Raw genomic sequence first — 15124 nt, forward strand, 5'->3', positions numbered from 1 at the left:
TTTTTTTAAAAATTGGCTAGTGGTATGCACTTTGGAGGTTGAGAGATGTTACCAGAGATCAGTATTGGGAGTAAATCTCAGCTAGTTATATCTAGTGAGAATTTCACTTTGTGTGTCTGTCTGCTCATTAGCACAGTGGGTTTGAATCCTGTTAAATCTAGTGAGAATTTCACTTTGTCTGTCTGTCTTCTCATTAGCACATTGGGTTTGAATCCTGTTAAATCTAGTGAGAATTTCACTGTGTGCGTCTGTCTGCTCATTAGGACAGTGGGTTTGAATCCTGTTAAATCTAGTGAGAATTTCACTTTGTCCGTCTGTCTGCTCATTAGGACATTGGGTTCGAATCCTGTTAAATCTAGTGAGAATTTCACTTTGTGCGTCTGTCTGCTCATTAGGACAGTGGGTTTGAATCCTGTTAAATCTAGTGATAATTTCACTTTGTCCGTCTGTCTGCTCATTAGGACAGTGGGTTTGAATCCTGTTAAATCTAGTGATAATTTCACTTTGTCTGTCTGTCTGCTCATTAGGACAGTGGGTTTGAATCCTGTTAAATCTAGTGAGAATTTCACTTTGTGCGTCTGTCTGCTCATTAGGACAGTGGGTTTGAATCCTGTTAAATCTAGTGAGAATTTCACTTTGTCCGTCTGTCTGCTCATTAGGACAGTGGGTTTGAATCCTGTTAAATCAAGTGATAATTTCACTTTGTCCGTCTGTCTGCTCATTAGGACAGTGGGTTTGAATCCTGTTATATCTAGTTTCACTTTGTTGGTCTGTTCGCTCATTAGGAGAGCTAGGTCTTCTGATGGTGGGTTTGAATCCTATTGGAGATATTTACACTTCATTTATGTTTTACTTTGCAAAATTATTTTCAAAGGTATATTTTCTTGAAAGCTAGAATAGATATCCTACCTTAGTTTGGTTGCATCATATCTTTTATCATTTCAGACATGGATCCCCCCTCCAAAAAATTATTATTAGAAAATGTGTATTGGGCATTCTTTGAAATACAGATTGTTTAGTGTTGAAGATCAGTGTGCATGACCTTACAGGTACTAATGAACGCTCAACTTACAGGAGTGATGTGCAGCTGTATTGAACCTGTACATATATTCATTTGGTGTGAAATATTTCTTCACAGAAATTAATGAAAAAAAAAATCTTCCAATGTAACAAGTATAGGCCCTGTTTTTAATGAAAACATTTCTAAGAAATGCTGAATTGGAAAGGTCAGTTGAAAAAAAAATCCTCTTTCATGGAGACATTGGAAAAAAAATAATGGTGATCAATATTTTACTAAGTAATGAAAAAAAAAATCCCTGGTACTTGGGCTTGAGGTTTTTAGGAGGTCTATGAACCTTTCCATTCCATCGTTAGCTAAATTGAATTCTAACTGATGTGTGAAATATTCTCTGAAAGGGTTCAGTAAGAGTGGACCATATAATCTTATCAAAGGAGGGGCCTAAAATACTCATCTGTTTAAAACTGCTGTCATTAATTCACTTATAGGTACCAACTGAAAAGCTGCTATTTGTACAATGTTACATAGGATATGAAACATATGGATATCAACATCGATAAGCTCACCTGGACAAAAATCTTTTTAGCTAACCCGAGTAAGACATTGACTTATGTACAGGCATCATCGGCTTTAGGTGCAGTGCCACAAATTTTGAGGGTTCTTTGTTGATCTGCTAATGTGGGGTGTACATACATTTATGGTTTTTTACTGAGTAATTAAATTTAGGACTCTGTCTCTAGATAATTTAGGTTTTCATAATTCTATTTTATTATGTCATTTGCTGTACTTGTATAAAGCGCTTTAGAGTTTATTTAAGATAAGGCATTGTATATTATCATTATTATATGTAATGCCCACCATAAGACAAGACTTCCTTTTAAGGCCATACCCAAAATATTCCTGACTGTTACTTCTATTGGGGAAAGAATGATCACTACCTTTGTGAAATGTCCCAGGTTTGACATGACAATTGGATCAAGAATCTTACTCAGGCCTTTAGAGTTACAGGCTCAAATGAAATTATCAATATGTCTGTAGTATTTTCACAATATTATTGACTTTCAAAGTATGGACAAATATTTTCTGATGGGTGACGGAGATTCAGATTTTATTCAAATGAAGTATTATTCTCCCCTGCTGTGAAGGAGATGGTATCGAGGATGGGTCATTTTGAATACGCCGGTTTCGAGATACGTCTGAGTTATTTCCCTTGGAGAACTCTCGTACATAGTAAGGTGCGAAAGAATTTGTTTACACGCGGGAGTGGGACAGATATGCATCATTGTGTAAGTGAATGTACTCAGTAAGTTTCTCATACGCTGTTTGATAACTCGAATTCGACTGATACACAAACTAAGCAAGTAATAAGTATTTAGGGAAAAATTAAATACAGTGGAGCCTCGGTAATCCGGACGCCATTAATCCGGACGCTTCACCTTCCGGGCGATTTTTCCAGGGAACGGAATTTTTATACATTATTGTGCATCATTAATCCGGAAATTTGAGTTCCGGATCCGGACGGTCACTTTTTACTACAAAACGTTATAATGCATTGAAAATTGTACCGTTAATCCGGACGGTAATTTTGTTTAGAGAAGGTCTGTGTCTGACAATTTTAGCATGGCGTAAATTATAAAGAAAACAAGCCAAACTGTCTAATTGAAGCGACTACCTGTACCCTGTCAACACCTCCCTCCAATTAGGTGGTGTGATGATAAGTCTGTAAGATAGCCATGACGTGCCGATCGAGACATTGTATTGCCAATTTTCGCACATAAGATCTTTATTGCGTGTAGTGTTGAATTTTGTAAATAAATCTGTAGCATATTATTTTATAGTCTTGATCAATACCCTAATAGTATTAATAAATTAAACACCATGCCGTAATGATATTTTTTTTAACCGCTACACATATCAGTTGTACTGATTCGTAAATTGATATCGGCTTATTCAAATCTAAAGAGTGTAGATTATACTTCTAGATTCTGGATTTTATACTGTTGATTGGCGTGAAATATGCATGTATGTACATGCACATGTATATGTAGTAAGTTTTTAACATTTGGAATGTCATGCATGTAGAATGTACCTGTGTACGATTGATTCTTGTTACAATGTTGTAGAGCTTTATTGCTTTCGAATTTTTAAACTGGGTAGAAGTGAGAAAATTACCATTTTAAGGAAAATGACAACTAAATTATGTATGTACCTGTAATGTTGGTTTCACCCGAGATTTGTTCCGTTATTATCGCATCATGAAAATAATAGGTGCGCGTGGCTAGATCAAAGCAGTAGTAGGTCTTGATATTACGAGCTTAAATGATTTTGTTCTCCCGATATTGTCTTGGATAATTATAGAATAAGAAATATAAACTCTGGCAGATTGAATTTTGGTTAAAGATTGTTGTCAACTGACATGATAATCACGAAATTCTTATATCAACTTTGGACGATGAAGATTGTTTTAACAGACCGCCGAACCCGTGAATCGTGACAGATGGAAATCACCGGCCACTTTATGAAGTAAAAGTGTGATGAAATGTTTGAAGTGTAAATGATTATGTTAGTTACTAATGATTTATTTACTTATAGTTACATAAAGTGCTTCATTATTTGTTTTAGTGCATACGGTATACAGTTTTGTATATTTATTTGTAGGGATCATACTGAGTATGTATGTACAATGTAAGCACAGGCAAATACACTGAACACATACATTAAATTTTAGTGCTTTGAAATACATGTAAATGTTAACATTATCATAATTTATTTACTAATGCAAATGGTCAAATCCAATGATAGAATGTGTTTAATTCACTATGCATCAATAAAGTAGGCACATATTGGTTACTTATGTAAAGATAGAAAATATGTGATTCAATTATCCGGACGCTTCATTTATCCGGACGATTTTGCTGGGAACCAAAGTGTCCGGATTAACGAGGCTCCACTGTACATAGAATTCTTATCCTATCACGTTATTTCGCTGGTCATAAGTACCATATCCAAGATATTTCTTGCAAATATGACATTGTTTGTACGTTTCCACTTTGGTAAAACATTTCTTTCGATAGTATTTGGTATTTCCCACATTTACATATTTAAAGAGAAGCCACTTTTAATACATTTCATCGTCTTCCTCATTGGCTGTATATCCACTCTGTCCCACTTAGGCATTCAAAGTTCCACTAAATGCACCTCCTATACAGAAGAGTTCGTATCTCGACACTGGCGTATTAGAGGGAGATATGAGTTTCGAGAAGAACGGTGACAGTGACCTCATTTTTAGATGGATATTATTAAACCATGCTAAATGTTTCTTCATACTTACGTGTAATGAGGCTAAATTGAAATCTCATTTTTAGATGGATATTATTAAACCATGCTAAATGTTTCTTCATACTTGCGTGTAATGAGGCTAAATTGGAATTAACATTTGAGTTTTACAGGCATGTTATTGCAAAGGGATGAAAATCTTAATAATGTATGTAAGATAAGAACGAGAAAAATCTTATTTGCAAGTTAGCATAGAGAAAATCTCGATGTTGTTTGTAAGATAACAGAGGAACATCTTAATATGCAAGAAAGCGGGAAGGAAAATCTAATGTGTGAGATAGTAGGGAGTAAGATCTTAACGTGTGAGATAACAGAGAGAAAGATCTTATTGTGTGAGATTACAGAGGAAGATCTTATTGTGTGAGATAACAGAGATGAAGATCTTATTGTGTGAGATAACAGGGAGGGGGATCTTATTGTGTGAGATAACAGAGGAAGATTTTATTGTGTGAGATAACAGGGAGGGGGATCTTATTGTGTGAGATAACAGAGGAAGATCTTATTGTGTGAGATAACAGAGAGGAAGATCTTATTGTGTGAGATAACAGAGAGGAAGATCTTATTGTGTGAGATAACAGGAAGATCTTATTGTGTGAGATAACAGATGAAGATTTTATTGTGTGAAATAACATAGAGAAAGATCTTATTGTGTGAGATAACAGAGAGGAAGATCTTATTGTGTGAGATTAAGGTGGCTCACTACACCTTGAAAGAGTTGATGAAATCAGCACAAATTGATTTAATCATGAAAGATATGATGATATGTAGTGTATCAAATAGGCAAAATATCTGCAATTTTTTAGAGAGCCCACCTCACCCCCCTCACCCCATTTTCAAAACTTTATTTTAAGATAGATATGAACAAAAGACACTGGCAGATTTGAACTTGGGATCTGCGGTTCAGCAGCTTGATACTTTATCCACAGATCTACATAGAAATAAACAAATCGATCGATAGAAGTAATTTCACAAAGCACTTGAATCACCATCTTGTAACGTACATGATGTAGTGTTATAAAATGTTTAAGTCTTAATTTAGTGAGCTGCTTTAAAGGGGAGAAAATCTTAATACATAAGATAGAAGAGAGAAAAAAGGAACGTATCACGGATATTTATTTATCCATTTGTTTTTGGAAAGGAAGACAGCCATTATAATGATTTTTTTACTCCTCCTTAATGTTCTGAAATAGATGTTTACATTTCTGATGTTTTTTTGCCTTTGATGTCTTTACAGATTGTAATGTTTGCCTTATTTCCTCACGAATGTGATGTAATTGTAAATAATGTGCATATGAATCTTTATATAAAGTCTGGGAATTCTGACAGAAATAAAAGAATGCAAAGAACAATGTACGATTGTATACACAAAAAGGCCCAAAAATTTTCTCTCTATAAAATGTGTCTGGAATTAACCCTATTCAGTGTTTTAAAAAAGTAAAATATATGCCAGGTATAATATGTCAACAAAATCATAATGATATTCCTAATTGGATAGCATTATGACATCATGAATAAGACATTTCCCGCCTTTTTTTTTAAAATAAGCCTGAAAACTGTCAAATGTCATACAGATTATTGCTCAGGAAAAGATGTGCGCATTTATCGAGCAAAATGAAAATGATATATATTGTGCATTATTTTAAGATGAAAAACATACTTCAATATGAATTTGCTCGACGCATGCGCTGTATGTTTCCTGAAAGGAAAACCACCTGAAATTGTGGATATTTTCATTGAAAATGGCATTTCTGCAATTTTATGCCAACTTCTAGCTCTCGTCATATGATACAAATCATTGTGCTGATCAAACTGAGCAGATTTTTGGTTTGCTAATCCATTCCTTATTTGAATGTCAGGGTTTGAGCTCCAAGTGAAATGATCGATATTTTGGGCCAAATGACTATAGAAACTGTACCTACTTCTTTCACTTTTGAAATGCATGAGAATTTCATGGAGCCTGCTGCCCAATTCCATCAATTCTTTGAATAAATCTTGTTAAGAGAAGACGTGCTAAAATGCTTCATGAAGTATGCCTGTGTGAAATGCCACAGTTCTGATACTCATGTAATTTCAAAACAAAATTTGATTTCTGAATGATTATGCTTGCATATATAGCTGAACTGGTTTGATGAAGTAGATGGTTGATGGATCTGTTTTGAGGAAAGCTTGGCGCTTTTTAAAAATGAATTTTATTATTGATTGATTCCTTCATAAGGAATGGGTCTCTCATATGAACCATGAGTAGATATGAAAATCCTTGATTAAACATTCCTCTTGGTTGCCAGAGATTTCTTGTACAATTTAAAATTCCTATGTCCCTCTGGCGTTCTGTCATTTTTCTTTGTGTATAGGAGTTTTTCATTTGGTAGTGTTACGAGCCGACAGCTTCTGATGAGTAAACTTGTATCGGATGAAATATTTGTATGAGGCGTGGAATTTTTGTAACAAAATTCAGATATTGCATCCCTTTTGATGTCATTTTCTTTGAATGAGAGTAAATGTTTGAAACATTTCAACTGAATAAATTTGTGTTAAACATGATCTCGTTTATGAAATATGATAAGATTTAGTCATTCTGTTAAGCTTTGAATTAGTTTAACTTTACAAGGACTTAAAAAGGCTGTTATCTTGTATAGTCCTTTGGAGAAACTTCAAACAATGAGAAATGGTAGGTGGTAAAATCCATATTGCACTAGTGGTTGGTTGGTATAATACTAATTAATGAATTAATTACTAATGCAAAGGTATATTATTTGTGCTTGTTTAACATTAGTGGTTGTCTTTAATAATTGTTACAAGTTTACTACAACTGTTTGTATTATATCATTAGTGGGATCCAGGTTAGAATAGGTCCTCAGTACCTCTTGCTTGTTGTAAGAGGCAACTAAATGGGTTGGTCCTTCGGAAGAAACGGCAAAACCGAGGCCCCGTGTCACTGCAGGTGTGGCACAATAATGATCCCTCCCTGCTCAAAGGCCGTAAGCGCGGAGCATAGGCCTAAATTTTGCAGCCCTTCACTGGCAATGGTGACGTCTTCATATGAGTGAAAAACTCTGGAGAGGGAAATTAAACAATATATACATTGGTGGTTGTCTTAAGTGGTTGTTACAGTTAAGTCTACTGTAACTGTTTGTATCAATTGGTTTCAGCAATATCATGCAGTGGTTTCCTTGTGAAGGCTTATTGATGGGGCTTTGACTTCCTGTGAAAATGAAGCCAAGGAATGGAAAAGTGAAGATAATGAACAGTGATCAATCTCATAAATCCTATAAAGAAAACAAAATTAAGAGGAGTGTGAAGAATGTAATTATACCCCCCGAACGAAGTTCTGGGGGGTATATAGGAATCACTCTGTCTGTCCGTCCGTCTGTCTGTCTGTCTGTCTGTGCAGATTCGTGTTCAGGCCTTAACTTCTTTGTTCTTTGACTTAGGCATACCATATTTGGCACACAGGTGGATCACCATGAGATGATGTGTTAAGTACCTACATGACCTCTATATGACCTTGACCCTTTGACCTCAAGGTCAAAATTAAAGGTTTTTACAATGGATTCGTGTCCGGGCCATAACTTCTTTGTTCTTTGACATAGGCATACCATATTTGACACATGAGTGTATCACCATGAGACGATGTGTCATGTACCTTCGTGACCTCCAAATGACCTTGACATCAAGGTCAAAATTCAAGTTTTTTTTTTTTTTTTTTTTTTTTACAATGGATTCGTGTCCGGGCCATAACTTCTTTGTTCTTTGACATAGGCATACCATATTTAACACATGAGTGTATCACCATGAGACGATGTGTCATGTACCTTCATGACCTCCATATGACCTTGACCTCAAGGTCAAAATTAAAGGTTTTTACAATGGATTCGTGTCAGGGCCATGACTTCTTTGTTCTTTGACACAGGCATACCATATTTGACACATGAATTTATCACCATGAGACGATGTGTCGAGTACCTTCATGACCTCCATATGACCTTGAACTTTGACCTCGAGGTCAAAATTGATTATAAGGTTTTGACATAGTCATACCATAAGACATGGGTGTATCACCGTGAGACTATGTGTCATGTATATTCATGACCACTTTATGACCTTGACCTTTGATCTCAAGGTCAAAATTATAGGTTTATGCCATGGATTTTTGTTCGGACAATATCTTCCATTTTCTTCTACAAAGGCATACCATATTTTTACACCCAGGAAAGAGGTAATTTATACCTATTAACAACACCCTTTGGGAGATTGGGGTAAGCGGGGGGTATTCTTAGTGAGCATTGCTCACAGTACCTCTTGTTCTTGGTAGGGATGGGATGGGTAACAAAGGTTAGCACTCAGATGCAGGGATATCAGTCACCAGTCTGCTACAGTGCTATCAGCTGTCTGTACAATCTTGTCAGCACTTCTCACCTGTAACCTTAATAGATCCAAATGATTTGATGATGGCATGGATTGGGTATAACTTGTATTGTGCATGTAGGTTTCAAACTCGGGGTCTGGCCTTGGATAGAGAAGTATGGGCAGAGTCTTCATTTAATTGTCCTCTGCAACCACAGTACATTCAAATGATTTAATTCTGGTGTATAGTTTGGTATGACTTGTTGTGTGCATGTGGTTTCAAACCCTTAGATGGGGAAAAATGGGGTGTGGCCCAAAATCTTTACCATGCTTCTAATCCAATATGAATGATTTGATAATGGAATATGAAAGAGCATGATTGGATCTGTGTTGGACCTCATGGTTTGGGGAATAATAGAATCCTTCACTAGTACGAGTGTGGGATAGGGAAATTTCACCGAGGTGACAAGATTCGCAGTCTATAAGACAAGGCTTTGAATCATTCCAGGGATGGTATTTCCCTATCCCACACGAGTGAATAATGAAGGATTATTTTTCTCACATTTTACCCACAGTTTAGTGCATAAATTCCAGAACTTAGAGAAAATTCAAAATTATCAAAATCCTGATTTCAACTTCAATGCAGAAACTAATTAGACAGTCAGAAAGAGCATACCCGAAACTGGTTTACACTTACATGTAAGTGTAAACTAAAAAACTGAAAAACCCAAGGGTCTCCACCGGAAAGCTGTATCAAAATGAAATTTAAAAGAAAACAATACAAAATATTTTACTTCACCATGTAATGTAAATTATAGAAATTATATGACGGTCAAAATCAAATGACGTCGCAGCAGTATGAGACAGAGAAAACTCACATGGGTAAAGTCGATCTGACACTGGTGATAATGTGAGAACCTTGTATCTTAAATTGAACCTGTATGGCAATGTCTCATTTGTCATGATGTGGATGGGTTGTTGTGGAGTCTTTCTGATTGTGAGGTAGGCACTTGTGTTATGTTGAGCTACTGGAACACTTTTTGTGACAACGTGAAGATAAAGCTGATTTTCCTCTTTGTGTTGGAGTGTTTGCCCTTGGGGTTGGAGCTCATGCATTCAAATCCTGACTGAATCAGACCTGAAGCAGTCAGTCTTTCTTACCCAAGAGTTTGACATGTAAAGAAGAAGAACTCCCAGATCTTTTTGATGAGCCATTGATGAAAATTGAGGTCTGACATCATTCACGAAGGATGTTTGTGGAAGTGGCATCATGACATAGATATTTGGAACTACTTTGTATGTAGTGTATCATAGTGTAGAAGTGAAAGGGTTCTGCTGTAATGAAGCGTATGTTTATGTAATTTCTTCAGAAAGTATTTCTGGATGTACTAATTGAGATCCCTAGGATACATTACAGAATTGTTTTGTCAAACTGTTAGCAGCAGAGGTGGATTGTGTTGATTTAATCTTCTAAATTTATGTTTTGTCAGCTTTGATGAAAACAAAAGAAGCATATGTTGTTGATGAGATGAATGCGAGATGTAAATCATGTAAAATTTTTAATATTCTTTGTTTATATTCTGTTGACTGATTGCGTGTGCCAGCGTGGATGTTTACTCCATGAATCTAGAACCACCCATCTGTTGCATCTGCCAAGTGCATTCTGTAATTTAACGAATGCTGAAATCAAGGTAGATGTATGATAGATCATAGTTTAGGTTGTTTTACCGTATAAGTGGAATTATTACACAATTTAGCGATAGTTATTACCTCCAATATGAAATGAGTTGTTGTGATACTGAATTTTAGTGACCTTATCAGTCTAGCTAATAATGCCAAAATTAAATCTGCACTAAAAACTCTGCTTATAGGGTATTCAATTGTCAGCCCCTCACAGTGGAGTTTAGGGGATATGTGTGCTTGGGATCATATTCCCAGTTGTGACTCGGGGAATGACCTTTTATCTAGTACACTGATTCATCGGCATTTGTGCACATATATGTAAATAACATAAAATGTACAGATAGATGAATAGGTAGATGACAGACATTGGATGTACAGACATTGGATGACAGACAGATTTACTGGCAGATATATACAGTTTAATGAGCAGACAGAGGAATGTACAGTAAATAAACAGACAGACAAATGACAAGACACTAGATGTATAAACAGTGGAAAAACAGACAGATGGACAGACTAGCAGACAGTTGATGAACAGACAGACAGACAGATTAGCAGACAGTGGATGAACAGACAGACAGATAAGCAGATGGTAGATGAACAGACAGACAGACTAGCAGACAGTGGATGAACAGACAGACAGACAGATTAGCAGACAGTGGATGAACAGACAGACAGATAAGCAGATGGTAGATGAACAGACAGACAGATTAGCAGAAGGTGGATGAACAGACGAACAGACAGTGGATGAACAGACAGACGGACACATTAGCAGACAGTGGATGAGCAGACGAATGGACAAATGAACAGATGGACCATTATAGACATGCAGATTTTTGTTTGGAAATAAATGTACTATTCTATGGTAATCCAAAATCATATGATATTTGTAAAGCAGACATTGAAATTAAAATTTAGTTTTAGATTGTTATAGAATGTGAGTAATGCTAAGATATGCTTTGAAGTTTCTTGTAAGAGATATAGATTTAGATAAGATTAATTGGAGAATCTCATTTAAAAATCAGTATTGATCGATTTAAAATGACAGAGTTTTATGAAACGTACGACTTTGCTTAATGTCTAACTGTGGTATTGATTTTGTGTAGACATGCAGGGTGAGTCTAATCGCCCAGACAAGCCTCTGACAGGTCCACGTGAAAATCCTTACATCCAATCCATCATACACAACTATAATTTCATCTTGAAAATCTAATTATGTCAGCTTGATTAAAGCCTTATAGTTTTCATAATGACATGCTTAGGTACACCAGAGGCCTTTCTGTGTTTAAGGAATCTAAAGTGGGATTGATAGGATATTTAAAAAGTATAAAACTAAAAGTTTGCTCTTAATTTTTCAATATCATGTGATGCCTTTTAATCATTTGTAAACAGAATTTAGTTTTTGATTTATATATGGATTGGAAAAGTCAGAAACTGGCTTCAATTCTGGTAATCACTGTTTCTTGCCAAGCATTCAGCATTTAGATAGCGAATTCAGGTTCCGTCAGACCGAATTAATAGAGTTTATAGGTTCCCTCAGACTAGACCAATGTCCCAGTTATTGTAGTTTGCAATAATTTATACAATTGATGTCTGTTACATATTGTATACTGTAGTGATGTTCCAATCATCGATTATAATCGAAAATCAGTCGATTGTTGGCAAATTCTAAGTGCTCGACTACAGGGCTTGAAGCTAAGTTTTTATGTCACCAGTCCAGTCGGACTGATGGGGTATAATTTCAACCAGTCCGCAGAAAATTTTACCAGTCCAACAAAGTTTTCCAGAAATAATTAAACATATTTCGTTAATGTTATTAAAATGAAATTAAACTCAATATGCCTCAGACAATATTGTAACACTTAAATGTGGGATTTATATTTACGAATGAGATTCATCTGATATCTACAGATCAAAGCATGCCAAATGTGTGTATAAAATTTCATAAGTATATTTTCCAAAATGATACTTTAGAAAATTAACCAGTCACATCGGACTGACTAAAACAAATGTCAGTCAGTCTGCCATACTTTTAACCAGTCACAGACTGACGGGCATATGTTAATTTCGAACCCTGGACTATGAAAATTTTATTCCAATTAATCGGTGTTTAGATTTGTTTTCTCAACGGCTGTAGTTTTTCACGAATATTCCTGTCGTGACCGGATTACCATAAATTAATGACATGAAACTTTGATATACAGGGATATTAATATTTTATAACTGAAGCAAACGATATCCATGTTTGGCGCGTAAACCCTTCTAAAACTCCTATTGACTTTTATATATGTAATTAAAGGATACTAAGATAGTAGAGAATAACAAATACACACAGAAAATATTCATTTACACTCTCTCAGCCTTAGAAACAACAAATACAAATGTAGAATATTTATTTACACTTTTTCAGTATAGATAAATGACTTATTTATAGAATTTCTCTATGTCTGATTATAATCGATAATTAGTTAGTTACAGTATACCAATCATCGATTATGAAATTCTCGCCGATTCCCATCACTAGTATACTGTCCATTGGTAAAAATTGTTGATGTGCTAAGAAATTTAGGGGCATAGTTTGTTGTTGGTGCAGATTTATGTCCGACCCACATGTCACTGATATGCTGTGTTTGAGATGGAACATTTTGATTGTTCCTAGCACAGTTTAAAAACACTTTGACTTTTATGAGGAAATAAATTTCTGCTGGGGAAAAAATGTGCATCAATTAGTCATCAGTCATTACCGAGTTATTCTACTGGTCATTAAAAAATGGTTGCATCCCTTGTCCATGTTGAACCTTTAAGGGCACATTACTGATGAAAGATGATTGGAAATAAGCGACTGTCCTGTTGAGTCTCGTTGTGCGTGCTTGCTTGAGAAATCAAAATTGCCCTCATATTCTTGGCAGAAAAGTGGCATATACTTTATGGGTTTCGTTTAATATGACTTTAGTGAAGTAATATTACACCGTTTGATTGATGACTGAATGGAACTTTATACAAGATATCTCAATTTCTATTGCCTACAGTGCAACACGAAATCGTTTTTGTATCGTTTTGATTCCTGAAATTCTTACTGCCTTAATGCTGGGATCGACCTCCGGCTCTGCAGAGAGACTAATGTAATTGGATGGACAATCCATGTCATTCAGATACTAATTAAATAAATAAACAATTTTGTTCCCTTTAGATTGATTTTATGATTTTCTTGGTGGGGAGATATCACTTTGTCTATAAACCCCCTGTGGTCTGATGTGATGCCCAATATACATGCACATAGTCTTGATGAGATCGTAACAAACCATTATAGCATTATTACATTGATTTGAGATTCTTCAGATGTGAAAAATACTTGCAGTAAGAGACCGAACAATTTCACATGAAAGGTGTTTTTCTTAGTACTGGTAGATTGATCACAATGGTACAAATTGATGAGGTTTTTCGACATAGCTGTCACTTACACTCAAACCTAAAGATGTACGTTATCTCAGAAGTAGTGCATTTGGGAAAACAAATCTATTGTTAAGGAAGTGTCCCTCATGTATGATCAAGGATGTATTAATGACTTGCAACTTTTTAATGACGTCTGCTGAGTGATATATTGCTATCTGTCCCATCCAATGGTGTCCAAAATGTGTACTAGCTGTCTGTTAACGTATCGTTAAAACTATATAAATGTAAGAGTTAAGTTAACTAACCTTCGTGCAACTGAACACTTTCAACTTCTGAAATATGTAAGAGCCATCTATATGATAATAGGATCAAAAGTCAAGTTTCATGGAGCCCTTCCTCCTGGGAGCTTTGGGGCAAAATCAAAACCTTAAATAAGTATATGTTTAAAATCCAGACACATCTAGCAGACGATCTTCATGCATAGGAGGTGGCTCTACCAGACTTGGGAAATTAATCGCTCCTGGATATGGGGATTTGTCTGAGTGGGCTGTGTCTGAAAAAGTTAACAAAATGCATTAAATGTTTAAAAATCCTCTTTAATTAAGATCAATGGTATATAATGTGCTTGAAGACCTCTGTTAGATGGTGAAATTCGTGGCCCCTGGTCAAGGATTCAGGCCCCAGGGTGGGGTTATATATAAAGTAAAATGATAATTCAATTATTTGATTTACTGTATAACAGGTGTCTTTTGTGATTGGAAATTTTGTGATTTGATCCGTAAATGGTAGCTTAAACTATATTCTGTGTTTCCAATTTCTACGGTTATCGTTGCATTATATTAATGTAACTATGTGCATGTATAAATATTTTGTGATTATAATTTTTACGGATTTTTCTATCCGCAATATTCCTCCAACCACAGAAAATATCCATTATATGTATATGTTACATCTATTTCAAAATATATATTTATACCCCCCCCCCCCCCGGCAACAAGTTGGGGGGGGGTTTACTGGAATCGGGATGTCCGTCCGTCTGTAGACGCAATGGTTTCCGGGCTCTAAAGCATTATCCTTTCCACCTACCGTCACCATATCATATATATGGGATGAAGATGTTCCCTATCGATTTTGGGGTCAAAGGTCAAGCGCACTGGACATCGAAGTAGCAATATGGTTTCCGGGCTCTAAAGCGTTATCCTTTCCACCTACAGTCACCATATTATACATATGGACTACCCATGGGATGAAGATGTTCGCTATCGTTTTTGGGGTTCAAAGGTCAAGCGCACTGGACATCGAAGTAGCAATATGGTTTCCGGGCTCTAAAGCGTTATCCTTTCCACCTAC

The 15124-nt window shown here is 35.8% G+C and overlaps 1 protein-coding gene and 1 long non-coding RNA gene across 6 annotated transcripts in view; one reads left to right on the plus strand and one right to left on the minus strand.

Moving 5' to 3' along the window:
* The window catches only part of LOC130047479 (uncharacterized), a 13457-nt gene extending 6005 nt beyond the window's left edge, over positions 1-7452 (minus strand). The window contains exon 1 of the long non-coding RNA XR_008796369.1: positions 7216-7452. This is a non-coding gene — a long non-coding RNA (uncharacterized LOC130047479). The remainder of the gene's footprint in view (positions 1-7215) is intronic.
* LOC125683814 (tumor protein p53-inducible protein 11-like) overlaps positions 1-15124 on the plus strand; it is a 102115-nt gene that overhangs the window by 37834 nt on the left and 49157 nt on the right. The window lies entirely within an intron of this gene.

Source organism: Ostrea edulis, chromosome 6, assembly GCF_947568905.1.
Source record: "Ostrea edulis chromosome 6, xbOstEdul1.1, whole genome shotgun sequence".
Taxonomy (NCBI): domain Eukaryota; kingdom Metazoa; phylum Mollusca; class Bivalvia; order Ostreida; family Ostreidae; genus Ostrea; species Ostrea edulis.